Genomic DNA, 23,550 nt, shown 5'->3' on the forward strand with positions numbered 1-23,550 from the left:
TGCCAGAGCTATGTCTGCTCGCCTTGATGCAGTGCTGGACCACATGATCCACCCCGACCAGTCCTGCATGGTCCCGGATCGGACAAGCCTTGATAACATCTATCTGTTCCGGGACCTGGTCCACCATTCCAGAAGGCTGGTCTGTCGGTCGCCTTACTTTTCCTGGATCAGGAGAACGCGTTCGACAGGGTGGATCACAAGTATCTTTTTGGGACTCTGCATGCTTTCAGGTTCGGGACGCAGTTCATTGCCCGGATCCGACTTTTGTACCCCGCCGCAGAGTGTCTGATTAAGATTAACGAGTCTTTGGGAGAGGGTTGTGCCAGGGATGCCCCATGTCCTGCCAGTTATATGCCATATGCGTGGAGCCTTTCCCGCGCCTCTTGTGGACGAGGTTCACGGGACTGGCTCTGCCAGGGCTGGGCATGGAGGTCGTCTTCTTGGCTTACGCCGATGACATGGTCGAGGATCCACTTGACCTGTGGAGGATGCGTGAGTGTCAGAAGATTTATTCGGCCACATCCTCCTCCAGGAGCAACTGGGAGAAATGTTCCGGACTCCTGGTGGATCAGTGGTGGGTGGACTCCGTGCCAGAGGAGTTCAGGCCTTTTGCCTGGAGCACAACCCACCTCTTCCATCTGGGCATCTACCTTAGCCTTGCCAAGGAAGCCTCGCCGGCGAACTGGCAAGAGCTAGAGGCCAAAGTCCCTGCTCGCCTAGGGCTCTGGACAGGACTGCTCGAGTGCTAGTTCGAGCACTCGTCATAAACCAGCTGGTGGTCGCTAGGCTGTGGTACCGGTTGGTCACTTTGACCCCTCCCCCTGTGTTTGTCACCACGATACAGAAGAAGCTGGTCGACTTCTTCTGGAACAACAGGAAGCACTGGGTCTCTGCTGCGGTTCTGAGTCTCCCGCTTAGGGAGGGCGGTCAGGCGTTGGTGTGCATCAGCACCCAGCATGCGACTTTCCGTCTTTAGACCTTGCAGAGATACCTGTAAGTCGAGCCCCCTCCTAGATGGTGTGCGCTGGCGTTTCTTTCACCAGCATTACAGTCTCAATTAAGACACACAGCTCCTGTTTGTGAGCCTGGGGGGCGTCAGGACCACCATGCGGGTGCTACCTGTCATTAACCAGGAACCCATCAGAGTCTGGAACAGAGTCACCACCAAGCACATTTCTCGCCTATCTGGAGTGTCCATCGGCAGCTGCTGCTCAGGAATCCGTACCTCCTCGAGCGCATTATTAAGTGGCAGGTGGACGAGAGGGCTGTGTTTGGCAAGGTGACCAGGGCCAGGGACCTACTGGATGGTGGAGGAGCGGACTGGATGGCGCCAGAAGAGCTGGCACGTCGCCTATCCTGGGCCGACGTCCGGCGCACGGCCAATGCCATCGACTCACTAAAAATAGCACTGGGCCCTGACTCCATGAGGTGCATCGAGGAAGCTCAAGCACGTGGGGCGATCCCGTCCAAACTGAGCCCCGTCTGGATGGAATTCCCCATCGGCGCCAAGCCCCGAAACCTCCCTCAGGAGCCGACGCCTCACAACTTGAGCCTCCTCCGGGAAATCCTCTCCATGCCTTTCAGTTCTGCGCAGAGGGGATTCCTGTACGGGCTGCTCTTGCACACTCTCCACTTTGCCATCCTTGTCTGCTGTCCGGACATGCCATGACGCACCATCTTGCCGTCCGGAGGCGGGGGTCCCCAATGGAGTGCTCTCTACGCGGGGGTCCTCCCTTTATTTATTGGGGACTTACCCAGGAGGGTATTGCACGGGGCTGTCCCGTGAAATCTGTTTTTAAGTCGGTTCATGGACACCCAGGCCACATGCAATTTCTGTGGTCTGGAGGAGTCCATGTTCCATGTGTCAGGTTGCAGCTCCTCTTTCAAAATTTGAAGGGGCTGATCCTCAAATTAAGGTTGCACTTCAGTCCCATGCTCCTGATCTTTGGGCAACCTGTGCGGAGGGGAGTGGGCAGGTCGGAAGGCCTCCTTGTAGGACCCTTCCTGGGCATGGCCAAGGTGGCCATTAACCGATCCAGGCTGTGGGCGGTTGAGGGGGTCGTTTAGCCCGACTGCCTGCCTCTCTTCTCCGGTTTCATCCGAGCCAGGGTGTCCCTGGAGTTGGAGCACGCAGTGTCCAGTGGTACACTCGGGGCCTGCCGCGAGAGGTGGGCGCCGGAGGGACTGGAGTGCACCATTTCAACCCGGAACAGAATTTTAATTTGATTTAATTTGATTTGATTTGACAAAGGTTCCCTTTATGTTCAATTGTTAATTTGTGTTTTTGGCGCCCTCAAAAAACAAGGGGGCACTTGAATTAATGTTTCTACCAAAATAATTGTAAAAGTTAATTTGATGAATTTGTCAGTTTTAGTGTTCCTCTAGTAGGGGGCACTTGATTTATTGTTCCACACAAAATAGTTGAGGAAAGTTAGGACAATTGAGATCCTCATTGAGTTGTCAGCCAATGATGTTCATTCTTCAAAGATCTGACTGGCTCTGGGAGTCCATCTCCCCTCCTCCCTTTAGTTGATTGGTGCTCTGAGAGGCTGCAACTTCTGATTGGGTATTGAGGACTGTCACTCATCATCTAGGCTGCCACGCCCTGTATTATCCAGCAGTTTAAATACAGGAGTTTGAGGGTAGTTAAATTTTAGTTTAGTGCTTTAACAAAGTTTAGATTTGTAAAAAAAGAATAAAGATGGCTTCTCAAGTGCGTCAGAATTACCACCAGGACTGTGAGGATGCTGTCAACAAGCAGATCAACATGGAGCTCTATTCCTCCTATGTTTATCTCTCTATGGTGAGTTTTGTGTTTTTGCCATTTCACAATGGAGACTATGTAATGTGAATTTAGGAAATTGTGCTGTTCCCAGTCTATCTATTCTGAGTATCTTGAATCTTCATGACTCTCATTCCTCAGATCTTTTTGAGCTTGTTGATGAAGTTTATTTGGAATACATTCTGCATTCAATGCAAGGAATTCAGAATCCCCCCCCCCAAAAAATAACGGCTGCTGGGCCAAGATTTATTACTGGGTAAGGGTATCAAAGGATTGTTTCCATGACTATGTATATGCAAGTTCAGTGTAACTTTGAATCCTTGAAAGAAGGCAAAATATTGTGGTTGGCTTTAAGTCCAGTATGGATGATGCTGGGGCAGTCATTGAAGAATCAACTACTCTTCTGATCTCTCCATAGTCTTTCTACTTTGACCGGGATGATGTTGCCCTGCGTCACTTTGCTGAGTTCTTCAAGGAGCAGTCACATGAGGAACGTGAGCATGCTGAGAAACTGATGGAATTCCAGAATCGGTGTGGAGGACAGATCATCTTGGCGGACATCAAGGTTAGATTCAATAAAGGAGTAGCCTTCTCTCTTCCCCTTAGACTAAATGTTCCCATATGTACTAAAGCAATTGGTTCCAATTTACAGCACACAGGCCATTTAGCCAAACTGGTCTTTGCCGGTGTTTATACTCCAGTGAGCTGCCTCCCACCTTGCTTCATCTCACCCCATCAGCATATTGTTCTATTCCTTTCTCTACATGCACTTGCCTAGCTTCCCCTTAAATATATTTGCTGTATCAATATGATTCCAGTGGTTGTGATAGAATATAAAATTGCCATTAAACTGACATATCTGCTCATAACTTATACTTTTCATTGCACCCTTAATTTCTTGAAATATGTTCTAATGTTTGTTTAATCCATTCAGTGAATTCTTACAATTTTCTTTCTTTCCAGGAACCAGAGCAGGATGAGTGAAGCAATGGTCTGGAGGTGATGCAGAGAGCTCTGCAGATGGAGAAGAATGCGAACCAGAGTCTGCTGGATCTGCACAAACTCTCCACTGGGAGCACTGACCCTCATGTAAGTTGTTAATGATTTTTAATGTGGTCTTTTGGGTAAGTTGGAGGTTGTGGAACCTTGCTGTGCTTGGGCCCAATTAAAAGATCTCTATGCCCAATAGCTTTGTGTAGGTGACTCAATGGTCTTTATTTGGAACCAGTGGGAAGGGATGGGGGAATTGGCCTACTGTGGACATTGACTTGTAAATGTGTCAGGGATTCCACTAACTGAGCACCTATTGTGCAGTAAGTTTAATCTAATGATGCAGTAATTCCATCAATCTCCATTGTACCACTTGATGACTATCCTCCAGTTGAAAGGATTAAAATCCAAACTCTGAAGGGGAAGCTGACATTCCTTGATATCTGCTGCTGGACATAACTAGTTTCCCTCTTTCAGTTGTGTGACTTCCTGGAGACCCACTACTTGGATGAACAAGTGAAGATGATCAAGAAGCTTGGAGATCACATCACCAACCTGAAGAGACTGGGAGCCCCTGAGAATGGCCTGGGAGAGTACATGTTTGACAAGCACTCCCTGGGGGAGAGTGATTAAACTGACTGATGGGATCAAGCTTATTGTGTTCAGTACTTGTATTTATTTAATTGGGACCTCTAATCCTGTAGTGAATGATGACATGTGACTTGTACAAAGAGCTGTGAGAGTTGGCCTCCTGATGTAAAATGTAAATAACCTGTTCAACATTGGACTGGGTTTTGTCTCCTTGTCAGTTTGATTTGTTTATTTTTCAATTAACATAATGTGGTTTACATCAAACAAGAATTACACTGAGCTGCATAACAGTGTTATTGGATTCAGTCCTATGAAATTTACTATGCTGTAATTGCGATGTATTTGTATCCACTGGAGTTTAGAAGAATGAGTGGGGATCTCATAGAAACATATAAAATTCTGATGGGATTGGACAGGTTAGAGGCAGGAAGAATGTTCCTGTTACTGGGGAGTTCCAGAACCAGGGCTCACAGTCTAAGAATAAGAGGTAAGCCATTTAGGACCGAGGATGAGGAGAAACTTCTTCACTCACAGTGGTTAATCTGTGGAATTCTCTACCACAGAAAGTTGTTGAGGACAGTTCATTAGATATATTCAAAAGGGAGTTGGATATGGTCCATTGCCTCAAGGGATATGGAGAAACATAAAAGCATAGAGAATAGGTGTAGAAGTAGGCCATTCAGCCCTTCGAGCCTGCACCCCCATTCAATACGATCATGGCTGATCATTCCCTCAGTACCCTGTTCCTGCTTTATCTTCATACCTCTTGATCCCCTTAGCCGTAAGGGCCATATCTAACTCCCGCTTGAATATATATAATGAAATGGCATCAACAAATCTCTGCGGCAGGGAGTTCCACAGGTTAACAACTCTGAGTGAAGAAGTTTCTCCTCATATCAGTCCTAAATGGCCCACCTCTTACCCGAAGACTATGTCCCCTGGTTCTAGACTTCCCCAACATCGGGAACATTCTTCCTGAATCTAACCTGTCCAGTCCTGTCAGAATCTTACAAGTTTCTATGAGGTCCCCTCTCATTCTTCTAAACGCCAGTGAATAAAGGCCCATTTGCCTTCATCACCGCCTGCTGTACCTGCATGCCATCTTTCAATGACTGATGAACCATGACACCCAGGTCTCGTTGCACCGACACTTTTTCTAATCTGCCGCTATTCAGATAATATTCTGCCTTTGTGATTTTGCCCCCAAAATGGATAACCTCACATTTATCCACATTATACTGCATCTGCCATGCATTTGCCCACTCACCTAACCTGTCCAAGTCACCGTGCAGCTTCTTAGCGTCTTCCTCACAGCTCACACCGCCACCCAGTTTAGTGTCTTCTGCAAAATTGAAGATATTACACTCAATTCCTTCATCTAAATCGTTAATGTATATTGTAAAGAGCTGGGGTCCCAGCACTGAACCCTGCGGCACTCCACTAGTCACTGCCTGCCGTTCTGAAAAGGACCCGTTTATCCCGACTCTCTGCTTCCTGACTGCCAACCAGTTCTCTCTCCACGTCACTACATTACCCCCAATACCATGCACTTTAATTTTGCACACCAATCTCTTGTGCGGGACCTTGTCAAAAGCCTTTTGAAAGTCCAAATACACCACATCCACTGGTTCTCCCTTGTCCAATCTGGTAGTTACATCCTCAAAAAATTCCAGAAGGTTCCTCAAGCATGATATCCCTTTCATAAATCCATGCTGACTTGGACCGATCCTGTCACTGCTTTCCAAATGCGCTGCTATATCATCCTTAATGATTGATTCCAACATTTTTCCCACTACTGATCTCAGGCTAACCGGTCTATAATTACCCGTTTTCTCTCTCCCTCCCTTTTTAAGAGAAAGCAGGAAAGGGGTACTGAGGTTGAATGATCAGCCATGATCTTATTGAATGGCGGTGCAGACTTGAAGGGCCGAATGGCCTGCTCCTGCACCTAATTTCTATGTTTCTATGTTTACCACTGCTGCTATAGACTTCCTGTTGAGCTATATGGGCAAAGAAGCAAGTAACTACCATACAACCAGTAATGTCTGAGCTCAAGGCCAGCATTTATTGCCCATCTCTAATTGCCCTTGAAGGTGAACCGCCTTGTAACACTGAATGCCTTGCTGGGCCATTTCAGAGGGCAGTTGATAGTCAACCACTTTGCTGTGCACCTGGAGTCACATACAGGCCAGACTGGGTAAGGACAGCAGATTTCTTTCCCTAAAGGAGATTTGAGAAACACATGGGTTTTTATGACAATCTGCTAGTTCCATGATCACCAGTACTGATACTAGCTTTTTATTCCAGATTAATTTAATTAATTAACAATTTAAATTCTGCAGCACCCATGGTGGGATTTTGTCTCTGAATCATTAGCCCAGGCTTCTGAATTACTTATCCAGTAACATAACCACTATTCTACCTTACCCCACGTAGGATACACGATTAGGCTTGGTTCCAGGACCCCTCCTACCCCACCTAATGGTTGACTAGCCAGTGAACACTTGCCTTTGATGAGTCCAGCAAAGTATAATCCTCCTGGAATGAGTAAATGTATTTCATAAATGCATAAAGGAGAGCACCCAAGTTAAATAGACACTTCTCCTGAAACTTGCCCCCCCCCCCCGCCCCCCCCGCCCCGGCAGAGTTCTCCCCCCCCCCCACCCCCGCACCGCCCATGTCTGGTCGATCAATTTATAAATCCAATATCAGCAGCTCCTCCATAAATTTATCCATTTGTATTTCATCTCATTGTGCAATTCACACCAAATAGCAATCACCCTTTCCAATCCTACTGGATATCTGTCTGTCCCCTTCTCACCCAGGAATGGATTCAAATATTGTTGATGCTGGAGCTGCAATATTCCAGTACTTACAAATTAATTTAGGAACTTTGCTGAGAACTGCACTGGGTGCAATTAAATTGTTTCCTTTAGTCTATCCATGTTAATGTATTTTTTTATTCTTTCCGGTCTGTAGGTGTCGCGAGCAAGGACGGCATTTATTGCCCATCCCTAATTTCACTTGAGAAGATGGCCATGAGCCGCCTTCTTGAACTGCTGCAGTCCTTGTGATGAAGGTACTCCCACAATGCTGTTATAGAGGGAGTTCAATGATTTCGATCCAGTGCCGATGAAGGAATGGCGATATATTTCCAAGTCAGGATGGTGCGTAACTTGGAGGGGGAATTGCAGGTGATGGTTTTCCCATGTGCCTGCTGCCCTTGTCCTTCTAGTTGTTGGAGATCGTGGGTTAGCAAATGCTGCCAAAGAAGCCTTGGTGAGTTGCTGCAGTGCATCTTGTGGATGGTACACACTGCAGCCATGGTGAAGGCAGTGAATGTTGAAGGTGGTGCCAGTCAAGTGGGCTGCTTTGTTCTGGATGCTGTCGAGCTTCGTGAGTATTGTTGGAGCTGCACTCGTCCAAGCAAGTGCAGAGTATTCCATCACACTCCTGACTTGTAGATGGTGGAAAGGCTTTGGGGAGTCAGGAGGTGTGACACTCACCGCAGAATACCCGGCCTCTGACCCACTTTTGTTACCTCAGTATTTATGAGACTAGTCCATTTAAATTTCTGGTCAATGGTGACGCCCGGGTATTAATAGAGGGGAATTTAGAAATGGTAATTCTGTTGAAAGCAAGGGCAGGTGGTTAGACTCTCGCTTGCTGGAGATAGTCATTGCCTGGCGCTGTGTGGCACAAATGTTACTTGCCACTTATCAGCCCAAGTCTGAGTGTTGTCCAAGTCTTGTCGCCTGTGGGCGTGGACTGCTTCATTTTCTGAGGAGTTGCAATTCGAACTGAACAGTGCGATCATCAGCGAACATTCCCCACTTCTGACCTTATGATAGAGGGAAGGTCATTAATGAAGCTGCTGAACCTGGTTGGGCCTAGGACACTGCCCTCAGGAGCTCCTGCAGCTATGTCCTGTGGCTGAGAAAAATTCACCTCCAACAACCACAACCATCTTCCGTGGTGCTCGGTATGACTCCAGGCAGTGGAGAGCTTCCCCCCTGATTCCTATTGACTTCAATTTTAGCAGATTCCTTGATGCCACACTCGATCAAATGCTGCCTTGATGTCAAGGGCAGTCACTCTCATCTCACCTCTGGAATTCAGCCCTTTTGTCCCTGTTTGAATCAAGGCTCTACTGAGGTCTGTAGCCGAGTGGTCCCGGCTGAATCCAAACTGAGCATCTGTGAACAGATTATTGGTGAGTAAGTGCTGCTTGATAGCACTGTCGATGACACCTTCCATCACATTGCTGATGGTTGAGAATAAACTGATGGGGCAGTAATTGGCTGGATTGGATTTGTCTGGACAGGACATACCTGGGCAGTTTTCCACATTGTTGGGTAGATACCAGTGTTGTAGCTGAACTGGAACAGCTTGGCTAGAGGCGCAGTTGGTTCTTTAGCACAATTCTTCAGCTCGACAGCTGGGATGTTGTCTGGGCCCATAGTCTTTGCTGTATCCAGTGCACTCAGCTGTTCCTTGATATCTAGTCAAGTAAATTGAATTGTCTGAAGATTGGCTTCTGTGAGGGTGGGGACCTCAGCAGGAGGCTGAGATGGATCATACATGAGGCACTTCTGGCAGAAGGTGGTTGCAAATGGCTCAGCCTTGTATTTTGCACTTGTGTACTGGGCTCTGCCATCGAGAATGCAGATATTCATGGAGCCTCCTCCTCCAGTTAGTTGTTTAATGATCCACCATCATTCATGACTGGATGTGACAAGACTGCAGAGCTTTGATCTGATCCGTTGATTGTGGAATCGTTTAGCTCTGTCAATCAACAGAAACTGTTTCCAATGGCTGAAATGTCAATTATCAGAGGGCACAGAATTAAGGTGATTAGCAAAAGAACCAGAAGCGACAGGAAGAAAAGCGTTTTAACTCAACGAGTGATTAGGATTTTGAATCACTGTCTGATAAGGTGGTGGAAACAGATTCAATAGTAGCCTTCAAAAGGGAATTGGATAAATATATGAAGGAGAAAAAATTGCAGGGATTATCAGAAAAGAACTGGACTAACTGGAGTGGGTGTTGATGTGCTCGATGGGTTGAATGGCCTCATTCTGTGCTTTACTATTATGATTTTGTGGAGACCAAAACTGTGCACAGGTCTCCAAGTGTTGTCTAGCCAAGTTTTTATACAAATTAAACATGGAAGTGGGGCTATCGAGCTCTGTTATAATTAAAGGGTTAAGAATGGCTCTCGGAATTAAAACGAGCTGACATAGGATTTGTAGTGGTCAACTTTATAAGGCTTTTTAAAGGGAAATAACATATCAGAATAATTCATTGTTACAAGCTGTGTAACGTGAGGACAATTACAGGAGGCCAAACTATTGAACCACAGGAAGCCCAGAGAGGCAGATAAACAGGACAAGGGGTCAGAAGTGACACAATTGAAAAACTCTATCTGGTCAAGGCACGAGAGATAAGATAACATTCCAATGTGCTAATGAACTTTTGGGACACGGTGAGGTTTATGGAAAAGTACTGGAGATAGACGTGGTCAGGTTTGTAAATTTACTTTGCGTGACAAGAGTTTTGACCATTCAAATCAATGTATGACTCATGTATTGAATCTTCAACCATTATAGGCCGAGGAGCTCTGTGTTTTCTTTGTTCAGGGAGAGCAAGTGCGGATAGCTTAGCAACAGGTTGACTGCAGAATTGACTCTCCCTTGCAAGAAATTAAAGACTACTTGAATCTTCAAATCCAGACCTGGTGCTAAGTGTTAATTTTAAATACTCCACTACAAAGATGCTGAACAGGGATGTGTTTCAGCTGCAGGCATTCCTCGCTCTGAGCTCAGAACTACGCTAATAGTTAACTGTTTACGTACACATCACAAAATATATCAGGTTCACCACACTCCTAATCTTTGGGCGCCCGGTGCGGAGGGGAGAAGGCAGGTCGGAGGGCCTCCTTGTAGGACTGCTCCTGGGCTTGGCCAAGGTGGCCAATAACCGGTCCAGGCAGCGGGCGGTCGAGGGAGCATTCAGTCCGACTGCCCACTTCTCTTCTGCGGCTACGTTCACTTCAACTAGTAGAGTGGACAAGGGAGAACCAGTGGAATATTGTGTTCAGTTTTGGTCTCCTAATCTGAGGAAGGATATTCTTGCTATTGAGAGAGTGTAGCGAAGCTTTACCAGACTGAATCCCGGAATGGTAGGACTGACATATGAGGAGAGACTGGATCGTCCGGGCCTGTATTCACTAGAAGAATGAGAGGGGATGTCATAGAAATATATAAAATTCTGACTCAACTGGACAGGTTAGATGCAGGAAGAATGTTCCCGATGTTGGGGAAGTCCAGAACCAGAGGACACAGTCTAAGGATAAGCAATTTAGGACTGAGTCGAGGAGAAACTTCTTCATTCAGAGTTGTTAACCTGTTGAATTCCCTACTGTAGAGAGTTGTTGATGCTAGTTCATTGGATATATATAAGGGAGTTAGATATGGCTCTTATGGCTAAAGGGATCAAGGGGTATGGCGATAAAGCAGGAAAGGGGTACTGAGGTGAATGATCAGCCATGATCTTATTGAATGGTGGTGCAGACTCAATGGGCTGAATGTCCTACTCCTGCACCTATTTTCTATGTTTCTAAGGTGTCCCTGGAGATAGAGCACGCGGTATCCATCGGTATGCTTGCGCCCTTCTGTGAGACTTGGGCACCGGAGGGACTGGAGTGCACCGTCAATCCTGAGAACAGAATTTTAATTTAATTTGGCAAAGTTCCCAGTTCGTTTGTAAATTTGTGGATTCTAGTGCCCTTACCAAAAGGGGGCACTTGATTTAAATTTATATTAAAATAGTGTTAGAGCTGTTGAGTTGGGAGTGGCTTAGCCAGTCATGTGATGTTCACAGGACTCAATAAAACCCCAACCAGTTGGGATTAGTGGATCCACGATGAGGCAGGTGATTGTGAGTCTGGGGGATGAATTGTAATGTGTAGTGTGATTGTTAAACCTTTGTTAATAAACTAACTATTTCTTAATAGCAATGTGTTGCTGTGAATTCATAAGCAAAGATCCCATGAAGCAAATACATGACAAGAACAAACCCAAACTGCCTTTCTCCAGTGCGAACCACCTCCTCTGACATCACTTGCTGTTGACACTCTGTGTGATGTCATAGACTGCTTTGCCCCTACATAGCCATCTCAGCTGCGTCCGCCTCACGTTCTTCCACATCGGCCAATGAGGCCAAAATAAGAAAGAAAATATCTAAGAAAGGCGGGTATGAATGCTTCTTGTCTCTTATATGAGGTATGTCGAATCTCCTCATGTCCCATGATTTGGTGAGTGTTAGTAATCTAGAATATGGTGTCACAATAGGTCAATATCTTACACTATTCTGTAATATTTCTAGAGTGCGGTCAGCTGCACAACAAACTTTGTTATATCCATTCAATAAAAGTATTACAACACGAATCAGGTACTTATTTTTAAATAAACTTCCCCGCCACAAACTCCGTTCCCCAGCCTCAGACTCCATCCCTCTTCCTGGCCACTATCTGAGGCTGAACCAGACTGTTCACAACCAAGCCATCCTATTTGACCCTGAGCTGAGGTTTCAGCACCATATCCTCTCCATGGTGGACATGGCCCTTGACCATGTCCATTTCATTTCCCGCAGCTCTGCTCTCACCCCTTCCCCTCCCGCCCAAAACCACAATACTGTCCCACTTGTCCTCACCTTTCACCCCACCAGCCATCACATTCAACGGATAATCCTCCACCATTTCTACCACCTCCCAGCACCAAACACATCTGCCCTTCCCCTCCCCTTTCAGCATTCCTAAGGGACTTCTCCCTCCGTGTCACCATGGTCCACTCCTCAATCACCTCCAACACTCCCTCCGTTTTCTATGGCACATTCACATGAAGTAGATGCAACACCTACCCTTTTACCTCCTCCCATTCCACTGTTCAGATCCCCAAACACTCCTTCCAAGTAAAACAGCGATTTACTTGTACAATTACAATTTAGTATACTGTATTCCCTGCTCACGATGCATCCCTCTTCATTGGAGAGACCAAACGCAGATTGGGTGACCGCTTTGCAAAACACCTCCGTTCAGTACGCAAGCATGATCCAGATTTTCCGGTCACCTGTCACTTTAATTCTCCGCTCTACTCCCACTCTGACCTCTCTGTTATCGGCCTCTTGCACTGTTCCAACAAAGCTCAACATAAGCTCCTCAGCTTTCTATTAGGCACGTTATAGCCTTCTGGACTCAGCATCAAGTTCAACAATTTCAGACCAAAACCTCTGTTCCTATTTTTTTCAGATGTCAGCTGTTGATGATACTGCTGCACCCATTTACACCTCTTCTCGACCCATCTTTTGTTCCTTTACTTGTCCCATTGCCATCTCCTTTTGCTTCGCACTTTCATAGCTTTTGTCATTTAATCACTCCTGCCTTCCACCCTATCACAGACCTTCCCATTTGTTCTTTCCTTCCCTCCCCCACGCTTGCCCTGCCCCTGAACTTCCTTAAAATCTGTTTCTACCTTTGACCAGTTCTGACAGAAGGTCATTGACCTGAAACAATATCTTTGTTACTCTCTCCATAGATACTGTCTGACCTGCTGAGTATTTAAAGCATTTTCTTTTTTTTTGCAGATTTCCAGCATCCGCAGTATTTTGCTTTGTTCCTTTTCTACTTTTAAGCAACTGAGCACATTTTCAGATCAATGTCGTGTGACCTTGCATTAAACAAGAACTACTTCTGCTGAGGAATTAGTTGTGATCTTGAACAAACCTGATTTGCTTGGGCATGTGGCTGTTTTAATCTCTTCCCCTCCAGAATATTGCCTTTGATTCAATGGTGGCCTAAAATGGTCATAGCTACAAGTCTAATCTTATTCTTTAACTGGTTTTAAATTTGGGTGAACTGGAGAAAGAGGTTCAGGTGAACTCTGTATATGGTATTGCCCCTCATATTTGAACCACTTTGCCAAGGGCATGCTGTTACAGTACAGAGTCTGCACCTTCTGAATGGACAACCCCCAAGAACTGCTGTTGATAGTCTTTCTATTTTGGGAACACCAGGAAAGTGTCGCTAAAACAGGTATCGATCCAAAGCACAAGGAATGCCGGATGAGGCCTCACTAATTTTACATATCGTGTGGAAAGGAAGAACTGTAACATAGTTGGGTATCTTAAAGTAAACTGCTAACCTATATACAAGACATAACTACCAGCCTCTGTGAACTAGGCCAATGGTCATGGAGAATGATTTAACATTGTGCAGTTTTCTCTTCGAATCATATTAATCTAAATGTAATTGTTGACTCTAATGGACCAAATAGTTAATTTGCAATTAATGGATATGAGCCTTTCCCATCAGTTATGAATTATCTAAACTGTTGTTAGAATTCAACTGCCAGTGGTTACCAGGACATAATTCATACGGAATTACCTTAGTCTCATTGCAGCCTTTAACCTATCCTGACTCCAAGAGGGAAAGAGGAGATTCAGTCATTTTTCCATCTCTATGTTAGGGGTACAATAGTGCAGTGGTTATGTTACTGGACTAGTAATTCAGAGGCCTGGACTAATAATGCACGGAATGTGAGTTCAAATGCAACGATGATAATTTGGATTCAGCTTAAAATTAAAAACAAACATATCAGAAACCATGGACTTTTCGATTGTTGTAAAAATCCAACTGGCTCACTAATTTCATTTTTCCATCTGTTATATCTTCAGTCCAACTCAGAAACAAACACACAACTTTAAGATGGCTGAACACTCCGGAACTCTAGTCAGGTGACCTGTTCCCTTTTTATTTTAACACAGCTCTGGCTGCAGTACCACAGTAGTCCACATGTGGCGCCATATATATTACACTTCTTCCAATGAAGAAGTAATTATAATAAAATAATCATCATACATAACTTGCATGGTTATACATAACAAAAGATATGGACTTATTTTGCCATATTTACAAATCAAGCTGAACCACTTCTTTTCTATTTCAAAGCGGTTACCTTTGTTCTCGAACAAAACCTTCCAAACATTGTGTCGAATTTAAACTCATTCGAGACTGATCCTGAGGAAAGTTTTCCTCCAAGTGATGCCCTTGATTTCCATTTGAACTCTCTCTAACTTCAAACTGTTTGTTAGCCTGACTCAGACTCAGACTTAAGTTCTGAATTTCTCTTGGATTTGTTTCCAGTACATTGGATGTAGGATATGCTACTGGTGTATCAAAACTATCTGATGAGTCAAAATAATTGAATCATTCCCACCTTCAACTACTTTCATGTCTGTAGGCAAAGTATGATCAATGTGAACAAACCTAACCTGTCCACGAACAAACATCTTGACCAAATATATGCGAGGACCACATATCTTCACTCTAGTAACCACTTTAACCATCTATGGTTCTTCACGCTCCCTTCTGATTTAATTTCACACTTCTCTCTTTTACACTACCTCTATCATGATTCTCTTTCTGTCTTAATTGTTTCTCTTCTACGAACTGTGCCAAGTTTGGTTTTAACAACGAGAATCTGGTTCGTGGCTGTCATTTGAGAAACAACTCTGCTGGTGTTCTACCAGTAGTTGTATGAGGAGTATTACGATACGTAATTAGAAAAGTAGCCAATTTTTGGTCCAATGACAACTGTCGCTTCTTTGGATTTGGATCCAACATCTGTTTGATGAGGGCACGTTTTACAATTTGTACAGTGCGCTCTGCTGCACCATTCGAAGCAGGTTGGTACGGTGGAACCTTGGTATGTTTCACACCATTTTTGCTCCTAAACTGTGCAACTTCTTCCAAACGAAATTGTGGTCCATTATCAGAAACAATTTCTTCAGGAGGCCAAATGAAGAAAATAATCTTCGTAAAATGTCTAATGTTTTACATGTTGTTATTTTCCACATTGGAAACACCTCGACCCACTTTGAAAGGCTATCAATCACAATGAACAACTGTTGTCCTTCTAGCTCAGCAAAATCGATATGTAGCCTTTGCCACACCCTGGGAGGCCATTTCCATGGCTGTAATGGTACTGATGGTGGTTTGTTGCTTACCGATTGACATGTCGTACACTCACTGACGAAGTACTCTATGGGCTGGAACCTACACTTTTGAGCTTATCGCCCAAAAGTGTGCGTTATTTCCAGTGTGGCGGTAAAAGTGGGTTTTCAGATGCCCACTTCTCAACCATTCTCAAAACACCTAGTTTACATTTTTGAAAATGGAAGTTATCGTGAGCGATATCAAATGGGTGGTAGCATTACATTTTTTTGACCTGCTGCCGTCAAGTGTGGCTATCCTTAGCAACAGCATGGTATCGCTCGATTCCCGTGATTCAGAGATCAAGGGTCACCATGACATGCGCAGAAGAGGAGTCAGAGAGAGAGGGAGCTCAGAGGACTGAAGGCGTGGCTTTGTGTGATGTGGCTGCTTTGGGTGGAAGGAGGGAGACTTTACAGCTTCACAGCAAGTAGGCAAACAAAAAGTGTCTGTTAACAGCCAGATACTTGGACCAAATTTTCCCTATAATGGAGGGAGAGGAGGAGGCATCACAGCACGCTGTGGAGACTGATGCTGGAGAGAGCAGTGAGGTGGGAGGGGGTCATATTGGAGGCCGTAAAAAAGCCAGGAGTTTCTCGGACGAGGCAAATGCCTCCCTCTTGCAGGAGGTTGAGTCATGCTGGGGTGATTTGACACAGGGTGGGCGTGGGAAGCCCACCCCAAAGGCCTACCAGAGGATATGGACCAAGATAACAGAGGTGGTCTCATCAGCGACCACCAAGGTACGTGACGGCAACCAATGCCGCAAACGATGGAACAACCTTGTGGGGTCCACCAGAGTAAGTATTATATTGATTTACATGTACTTATACATTTATATAATTTGATTTGTAACAGTCATGAGTGACTATCAGCAGATGTGAGGTCTTGCACTTTGACTGGGAATGTTTGACTCAAAGCCTGCGGTCATGGTGTACGTCTTTAGGTAAAGAATGATAATAATCATAATAATCATGATTACATCTGTCGGTTATGTGTTGTATCAGTGTCTGTGACAGTACCTAGCAATTATATCACACAATGATCTCATGCCATGTCATCCTGTCACCTTTTACAGAAGGAGCTATCGACAATGAGGTCCATGCAGAGGCCACCAGTCCCCAGCGATATTACTAAGATGGAGGAGCGAGTGCTCGCACTCGTGGGGAAGCAGCCCCTGGACAGCCACGGATGCATCTGCAGACCTTGAAGTGATGCCATATGAATAAAGCTTACACCGATGCTTGATGTGAAGTCAATAGATGCCACACCAACTCATATCCGACCAATCATGTATGATAGATGATTTATAAAAGTGTCATAGAAATAATGCTAGCCTAATGAAAATCATTGCAATCCACAATGTGTTGATGGTCATGAAATGTGATGTCTGCGATGATTTTGGGAGCGGTGGTGCTTTTGTCGTGCATATGCTGTGTGTAGTACTGAACTCACCTTGTCACCCGAGCACCCCCCTCTCCTCTAACAACCTCATTTGTGTCTTGCAGCTTAGCCACCAGGCAAGGCCACAGAGGCCAGAAGTTGGGGGCGCGGAGCAGGAGTCTGCGGACAATCCTACTACATCTGGTGCTGAGGAGTTCCGATTGACGCCCGTCAATCCGCTGGGTCTGTTCTCGACTGATGAGAGCGCGGACTTCGAAGAACCTGCCTCGCGATGCTCCAGAACCCATTCTACCCCAAGGCCATCTATTAGACTCAAGCTCATTCCCGCCTCCACTCTGGAGGAGCCGGCCCCAATCACCTCACCACAGGGCAGCCCATTTGTCTCCAGGATGGTGCCGACCCCACGGAGGCATCATGGACGCGGCAGGTCTGTTCCACGAGCGCGACATGACAGCGAAGAGTTTGTTCAGTTGTCTAGGATGACTGTAGACATTGGTGCCCAGCTCATCGAAGCTTTGCGGGGCATATCCCGACAACTGGCTACCATGTCCAAGTACATTCCACGCAGGTCGGAGTCTCTGGATGTGATAGCTAGGAACACTGCTGCCACAGCCCTCCTAGTGGTCCCAGAGTGTGGCACTACACCCCTAGGTTCAGCACCACCACTGCAAATGACAGATGCGAACAAGGATCAAGATCCTGCTTCTGCATCAGTGAATGTTGCCCCCTCGGCAACCCCCGCTCCTGTACCCATCCAACCAATGCATCTGCCTTTATCCCCTCCAATGAGGCACTGCCTGAGGAGCTCCTCAGCCAGGCACCGTGGATCAAGGAGGAGAAGGGATAGAGGTGGGGAGAAGAAAAAGAGGGGGGAAGGAAAGTGAGGTGCATGTGCACAGGTGATGGCTGTGTTATATCTCTAACTGCGTGTATGCAATTTGTTCCAATGTATGGGGGCTGGGGACCATGCTCCTGCTTTGCCTTTGTATTCTGTGTTGCTGACATGTTGACCATGTGATTTATGTCAATGGTGGAAAAAGTGGGATGTGGGTGGGGGTTTGGTGTTATTGGCTGTGTCACTTATGATTTCAGACTAATGTTGGTGTTAAACTTTTGTTATTGAACATAACCTTGTTGCGCATAAACTCTTATAACTGGACCATTACACACTGGTGATTCCTTACCGTGAAAGTGTTAAATACAACTTAACATCAATCAACGTAAACTTTAACTAGCACCAAGTTGATGGGCACCATTGATGTCGGAGCTGCACACACACAGCAATGTGTCAGTGTTATCACTCACATCAGCACTCTTTCAGGCAAATCTTTCCGATATCAGTTCCTCAAGTAAGAGTGGGACTTCACAAATGCCAGCCACACTGCTGGCATCCGTCCTGGTTAGTTCCACTTTTTGTGGGCGGTTTTTTGAGCGGGCAATATTCTGGGCGATATGTGTGGGAGGTGGTGAAATTGAAGGTGGGCGATCTCCATGGCCGCTAGTTTGGGTAAATATGCTCTTTACGACAAAAAACAGTCGCCGGGTATTATTATTGAATTTCGGTGTTAAGTCCATGAGGAAAGTAATGCTGGGCGATAATATGGGCATTGAAATCGCCCATTCTGCTGATTCCGCCCCAAAAAAGTGGGCGGGCAGTAATATAATTTCTCGGTGTTAAGCCCATTTGGAAAATAACGCGTGGCGTTAAGTCTCCTAAAAAAGCCATCAGTTTCTATTTTGTGCAAAAATGGGCGCTATCTGGGCATTACACATCATTTCAGCAGTTAAATGGGTGTTAAGTGGACATTAAACAGGCATAAAAAGTGGAGGTTCTCGGCCTATATCTTTATCTAGACCTGGCCACCATAAGTAACTGCATGCAAAACTCTTGGTCAAGCACATTCCCAGGTGCTGGTCATCGAGGTCTCCTTATAATTTGGACCTGAATTTATTTGGTATAACCACTCTTGCACCCCACACAATACAATCTTTATCGACTGATAATTCATTCCTACGAATGAAGAATGGATGAATATCTTTGTCTGTTACCTAGTTTGGCCAGCCATTTGCAATACTATCATACACCTTTGACATAACTGCGTCAAGTTTGGTTGCTCTATCAATCTCTTCAGCTGTGACTGGCAGTTCATCATTGTATGAAAAATAGAACACTTCTTCCCTATCGGGTGTAACTTGTGATGGGGAAGTCAATCTAGACATAGCATCAGCATTACTGTGATCAGCTGATCATCTGTATTCAATATCCTATGTATATGCTGACAAAATCAAAGCCCATCTCTGCATTCGGGCTGAAGCTAATGTTGGAACTGGGGACTTTGGAAGGAGGATCACTATCAGTGGCTTATGGTCCGTAATGATGGTAAACTTATGACCATACAAGTATTTGTGGAACTTCTTGACCCCAAAAATTAATGCCAATGCTTTTCTTTCGATTTGCGCATAGTTACGCTCATTGGCACTGAGAGCGCTTGAAGCAAAAGCACTTGGTGTCTCCTCCCCATTATGTAGTACATGAGAGATCACTGCCCCAACTCCATATGGAGAGGGATCACATGCTCACTTGATCTCCTTAGATATGCCTGTATTGTATAGGGTTAATCACATTGGGTTAATTATGATATTCTGACATTTACAGTGTGTTTTCAGCTTCATGCCTCGTGGAATGTTCTTGATGCAGAGAGAGAGATAGAGAGTGAACCCTTGATGCGCACACCATCTTGTTTATGGGACGATCGGCGCCTCGAGGTCTCATGCTTTGTGGAAGATCAGCTGGGGCCTTACAGATTAGGAGTTGGCCATAAGCCACATGCACCCATGGTTGTTCAATAGTATAAAGGAATGGAACTGTCCAGTAGCTCTTTGAACTTCACCTTGGACCATGATTCGCGAGCGGTGCCGGGACCCCCAAGGCTCCTGACCAGCCGTCGTTGCGGAGTTCCCGACGGGCTGAAGACTGTGAGCTTTGTTACATCTTATCATACTTCTCTTTTCTTCGTAAACTGTATTATGTTTCTTTTCTCTCAGTAAACGGTGTTTTGTCATTTGTCTTGTCTCTTATTTAACATTCATCCAGATCCAGAACCTGGGTCTATTATTATCGATCCAGAACAACGTCATAATGAACTAACATGGTGTTCTCTACCAATTTGCTTTTACACTCCTTGAATGCTGTATCGCATTCTTCTGACCACTTCCAATGGACCTGTTTTTTCAATAGTTAATTCAGTGGATGTAACACTGTAGCCAAATTTGGTAGGAACTTTCCATAATAGATCAAAAGACCCAAAAATGATCTAAGTTCAGTGACATTCTTGGGATTGGGCGCATTTCTGATTGCATCCAGCTTTCCCTTGGATGGATGCAAACCATCTTTATCGACTCTGTACCCTAAATTCTCCACTGAGTTTTGAAATAACTCACACTAGCGAGTAGACGCTTGTACTCTGTGCTTCTCTCGCTGTTTGAGGACTTGATTCAATATATTATTATGAATCTGCCTATTTGGTGCTGAAATGAGTATGTCATCTATATAACATACTACCCCTTCTATACCTTGCAAAATCTGGTTCATCGCCCCTTGCAATATGACAGGGGCGAAAGACACTCCAAATGGTAGTCTATTAAATAGACATAGGCCGAGATGAGTATTTATAGTCAACCATGACTTGGACTCCTCATCTAGTTCGAGCTGTAAGTCGGCATTCGTAAGATCCAACTTTGAGAAGATCTGACCACTTCTCAGTGTTGTGAACAAATCTTCTACATTTGGCAATGTAGCTTACCCTCTCGAACCTGGTTTACGGTTACTTTATATCTTATCTTACCATCGGACTTAGGTACAACAACATTGGGTGTAGCCCAATGACATAGATCTATCTTAGAAATAATGTCCTTAGTCTCTAGTCTTTTGTGTTCTTGCTCAACATTCTCCTTGAGTGCATATGGTACGGGACGTGGCTTGCAGTAAATCAATCTAGCGTCCTTTTGTACCCTGACACTCGCCTTGAAGCCTTGGATTGGACTGCCTGTTTCGCAGAACACCTTCAGATAATTCTTGATGACATCATCCTATGATGCAAATCTCGTTTCAACACGAAAAATCTCACTCCACTCCAGCTTCAGTGATCCCAACCAATTTCATCCGAGTAAGGCAGGCTTGTCTCCTGCCACTATTATTCGAGGCAAGCTCTGAAATTGATCCTTGTATTTCACCTGTACGGTGATACGACCTACCACAGGAATGTTCTCTCCCGAGTAGCCTCACAGCTCTATCTTGGATTTCTCCAATGGGAAATCTCGCAATTTGTCTTGGTATAGCGACTCCGGTACTACACTCATGGATGCACCAGTGTCGATTTCCATGGGTATCTTGGTTCCTGCAACATCTATGTGGATTATGATACTTTTTGATTCGCTGTTAGTTAACCTCGTGCTCCTGATGATGTGTAGCTCTAAAACCTCCTCATCCTGTTGTTTTTCTTCCATGCTATATAGTCTCTGGGGATTTCTACTTATAGCTTTGAAAGCTGGTTTACCCTTCGGTCGTCATGCCTTCGCAAGATGCCCAGTTTTCCTGTGGATGAAACACTCAACCTTCACATATGGACCACTTTGAGAAATGTGTTGTCCCAGGCACCGATAGCAGGACTTCAATGCTCTGTTACCATTGCCAGTTTCTGGGACTTTGGGGCCTAACTGCCGTTTACTTTTAACCTGCAAGCGATTCACCTCAGTTGTCTGATGACTGGATATAGTATGAAATTCTCGGGAATATTGGTCGGCCATGTCCATTGACATAACTGTCTGACAAGCTAAATCAAAAGTCAAGTTAGGAGTTGTCAATAACTTTCTTCTGATCACATCATTTTTCATGCCACAAACAAAGCCGTCATGCAATGCTCGGTCCTGAAAGTTTCCGAAATTACAGTGAATGGATAGCTTTTTTAATGCTACAATGTACTCAATGATATTTTCTTCGGTTAACTGATCTCGTATACCGAAATGATAACTTTCAGCAATTTCCAGGGGCTCAGGGCTGTAGTGCTGTTCTAGAATCTGCTTAAGAGTTGTGTCCTTTGGCTTGACAGGTACAAGCAAATTTTTTAGGATTTCATACACCTCGGGACCTGTTTCAGTTAAGAAAATCGTCCGTTGTCTTTCCAACACCACCCGGTTATGGTTTTCATCATTGGGAACTTCGATGATATTATTTGCAGTGATCAACATTTCTAGCCACTCCACATATGCTTCAAAACTTTCACACTCGCATTGAAACTACCCCAAGCCCCCTATTATTCCCATAGGTGTGGCCATCTGGACTCAGTTCAGACAAGTGTGCTTGCAATTTATCTTGGGTTTGTAGCTGTTAATCAAAACAGAGAAGCTCTCAAAGTCTCTCTGTCAGTTGGTTGACTCATCCACCAACAGAAATTGCAGCTTTTTTTTCCCGATTATCCCATTCTCATCGCTATTGTTGTTATATATGTAAACCTTTAAATAAAGAACACCAAAGGGCAAAAAACGTTAGTGGGAGTTGTGTACAGACCTCCAAACAGTAGTAGTGATGTTGGGGAGGGCATCAAACATGAAATTAGGGGTGCGTGCAATAAAGGTGCAGCAGTTATAATGGGTGACTTTAATATGCACATAGATTGGGCTAACCAAACTGGAAGCAATACGATGGAGGAGGATTTCCTGGAGTGCATAAGGGATGGTTTTTTAGACCAATATGTTGAGGAACCAACTAGGGGGGAGGCCATCTTAGACTGGGTGTTATGTAATGAGAGAGGATTAATTAGCAATCTCGTTGTGCGAGGCCCCTTGGGGAAGAGTGACCATAATATGGTGGAATTCTGCATTGGGATGGAGAATGAAACAGCTAATTCAGAGACCATGGTCCAGAACTTAAAGAAGGCTAACTTTGAAGGTATGAGGCGTGAATTGGCTGGGATGGATTGGCGAATGATACTTAAGGGGTTGACTGTGGATGGGCAATGGCAGACATTTAGAGACCGCATGGATGAACTACAACAATTGTACATTCCTGTCTGGCATAAAAATAAAAAAGGGAAGGTGGCTCAACCGTGGCTATCAAGGGAAATCAGGGATAGTATTAAAGCCAAGGAAGTGGCATACAAATTGGCCAGAAATAGCAGTGAACCTGGGGACTGGGAGAAATTTAGAACTCAGCAGAGGAGGACAAAGGGTTTGATTAGGGCAGGGAAAATGGAGTATGAGAAGAAGCTTGCAGGGAACATTAAGACGGATTGCAAAAGTTTCTATAGATATGTAAAGAGAAAAAGGTTAGTAAAGTCAAACGTAGGTCCCCTGCAGTCAGAATCAGGGGAAGTCATAACGGGGAACAAAGAAATGGCGGACCAATTGAACAAGTACTTTGGTTCGGTATTCACGAAGGAGGACACGAACAACCTTCCTGTTATAAAAGGAGTCGGGGGGTCTAGTAAGGAGGAGGAACTGAGGGAAATCCTTATTAGCCGGGAAATTGTGTTGGGGAAATTGATGGGATTGAAGGCCGATAAATCCCCAGGGCCTGATGGACTGCATCCCAGAGTACTTAAGGAGGTGGCCTTAGAAATAGTGGATGCGTTGACAGTCATTTTCCAACATTCCATTGACTCTGGATCAGTTCCTATGGAGTGGAGGGTAGCCAATGTAACCCCACTTTTTAAAAAAGGAGGGAGAGAGAAAACAG

The 23,550-nt window shown here is 45.0% G+C and overlaps 1 pseudogene; it reads left to right on the forward strand.

Moving 5' to 3' along the window:
- The first annotated feature begins 2,701 nt into the window (after positions 1-2,701).
- LOC139262491 (ferritin heavy chain B-like) lies at positions 2,702-22,200 on the forward strand (annotated as a pseudogene).
- Positions 22,201-23,550: the final 1,350 nt, after the last annotated feature.

Source organism: Pristiophorus japonicus, chromosome 4 (assembly GCF_044704955.1).
Source record: "Pristiophorus japonicus isolate sPriJap1 chromosome 4, sPriJap1.hap1, whole genome shotgun sequence".
Classification (NCBI taxonomy): Eukaryota; Metazoa; Chordata; class Chondrichthyes; family Pristiophoridae; genus Pristiophorus; species Pristiophorus japonicus.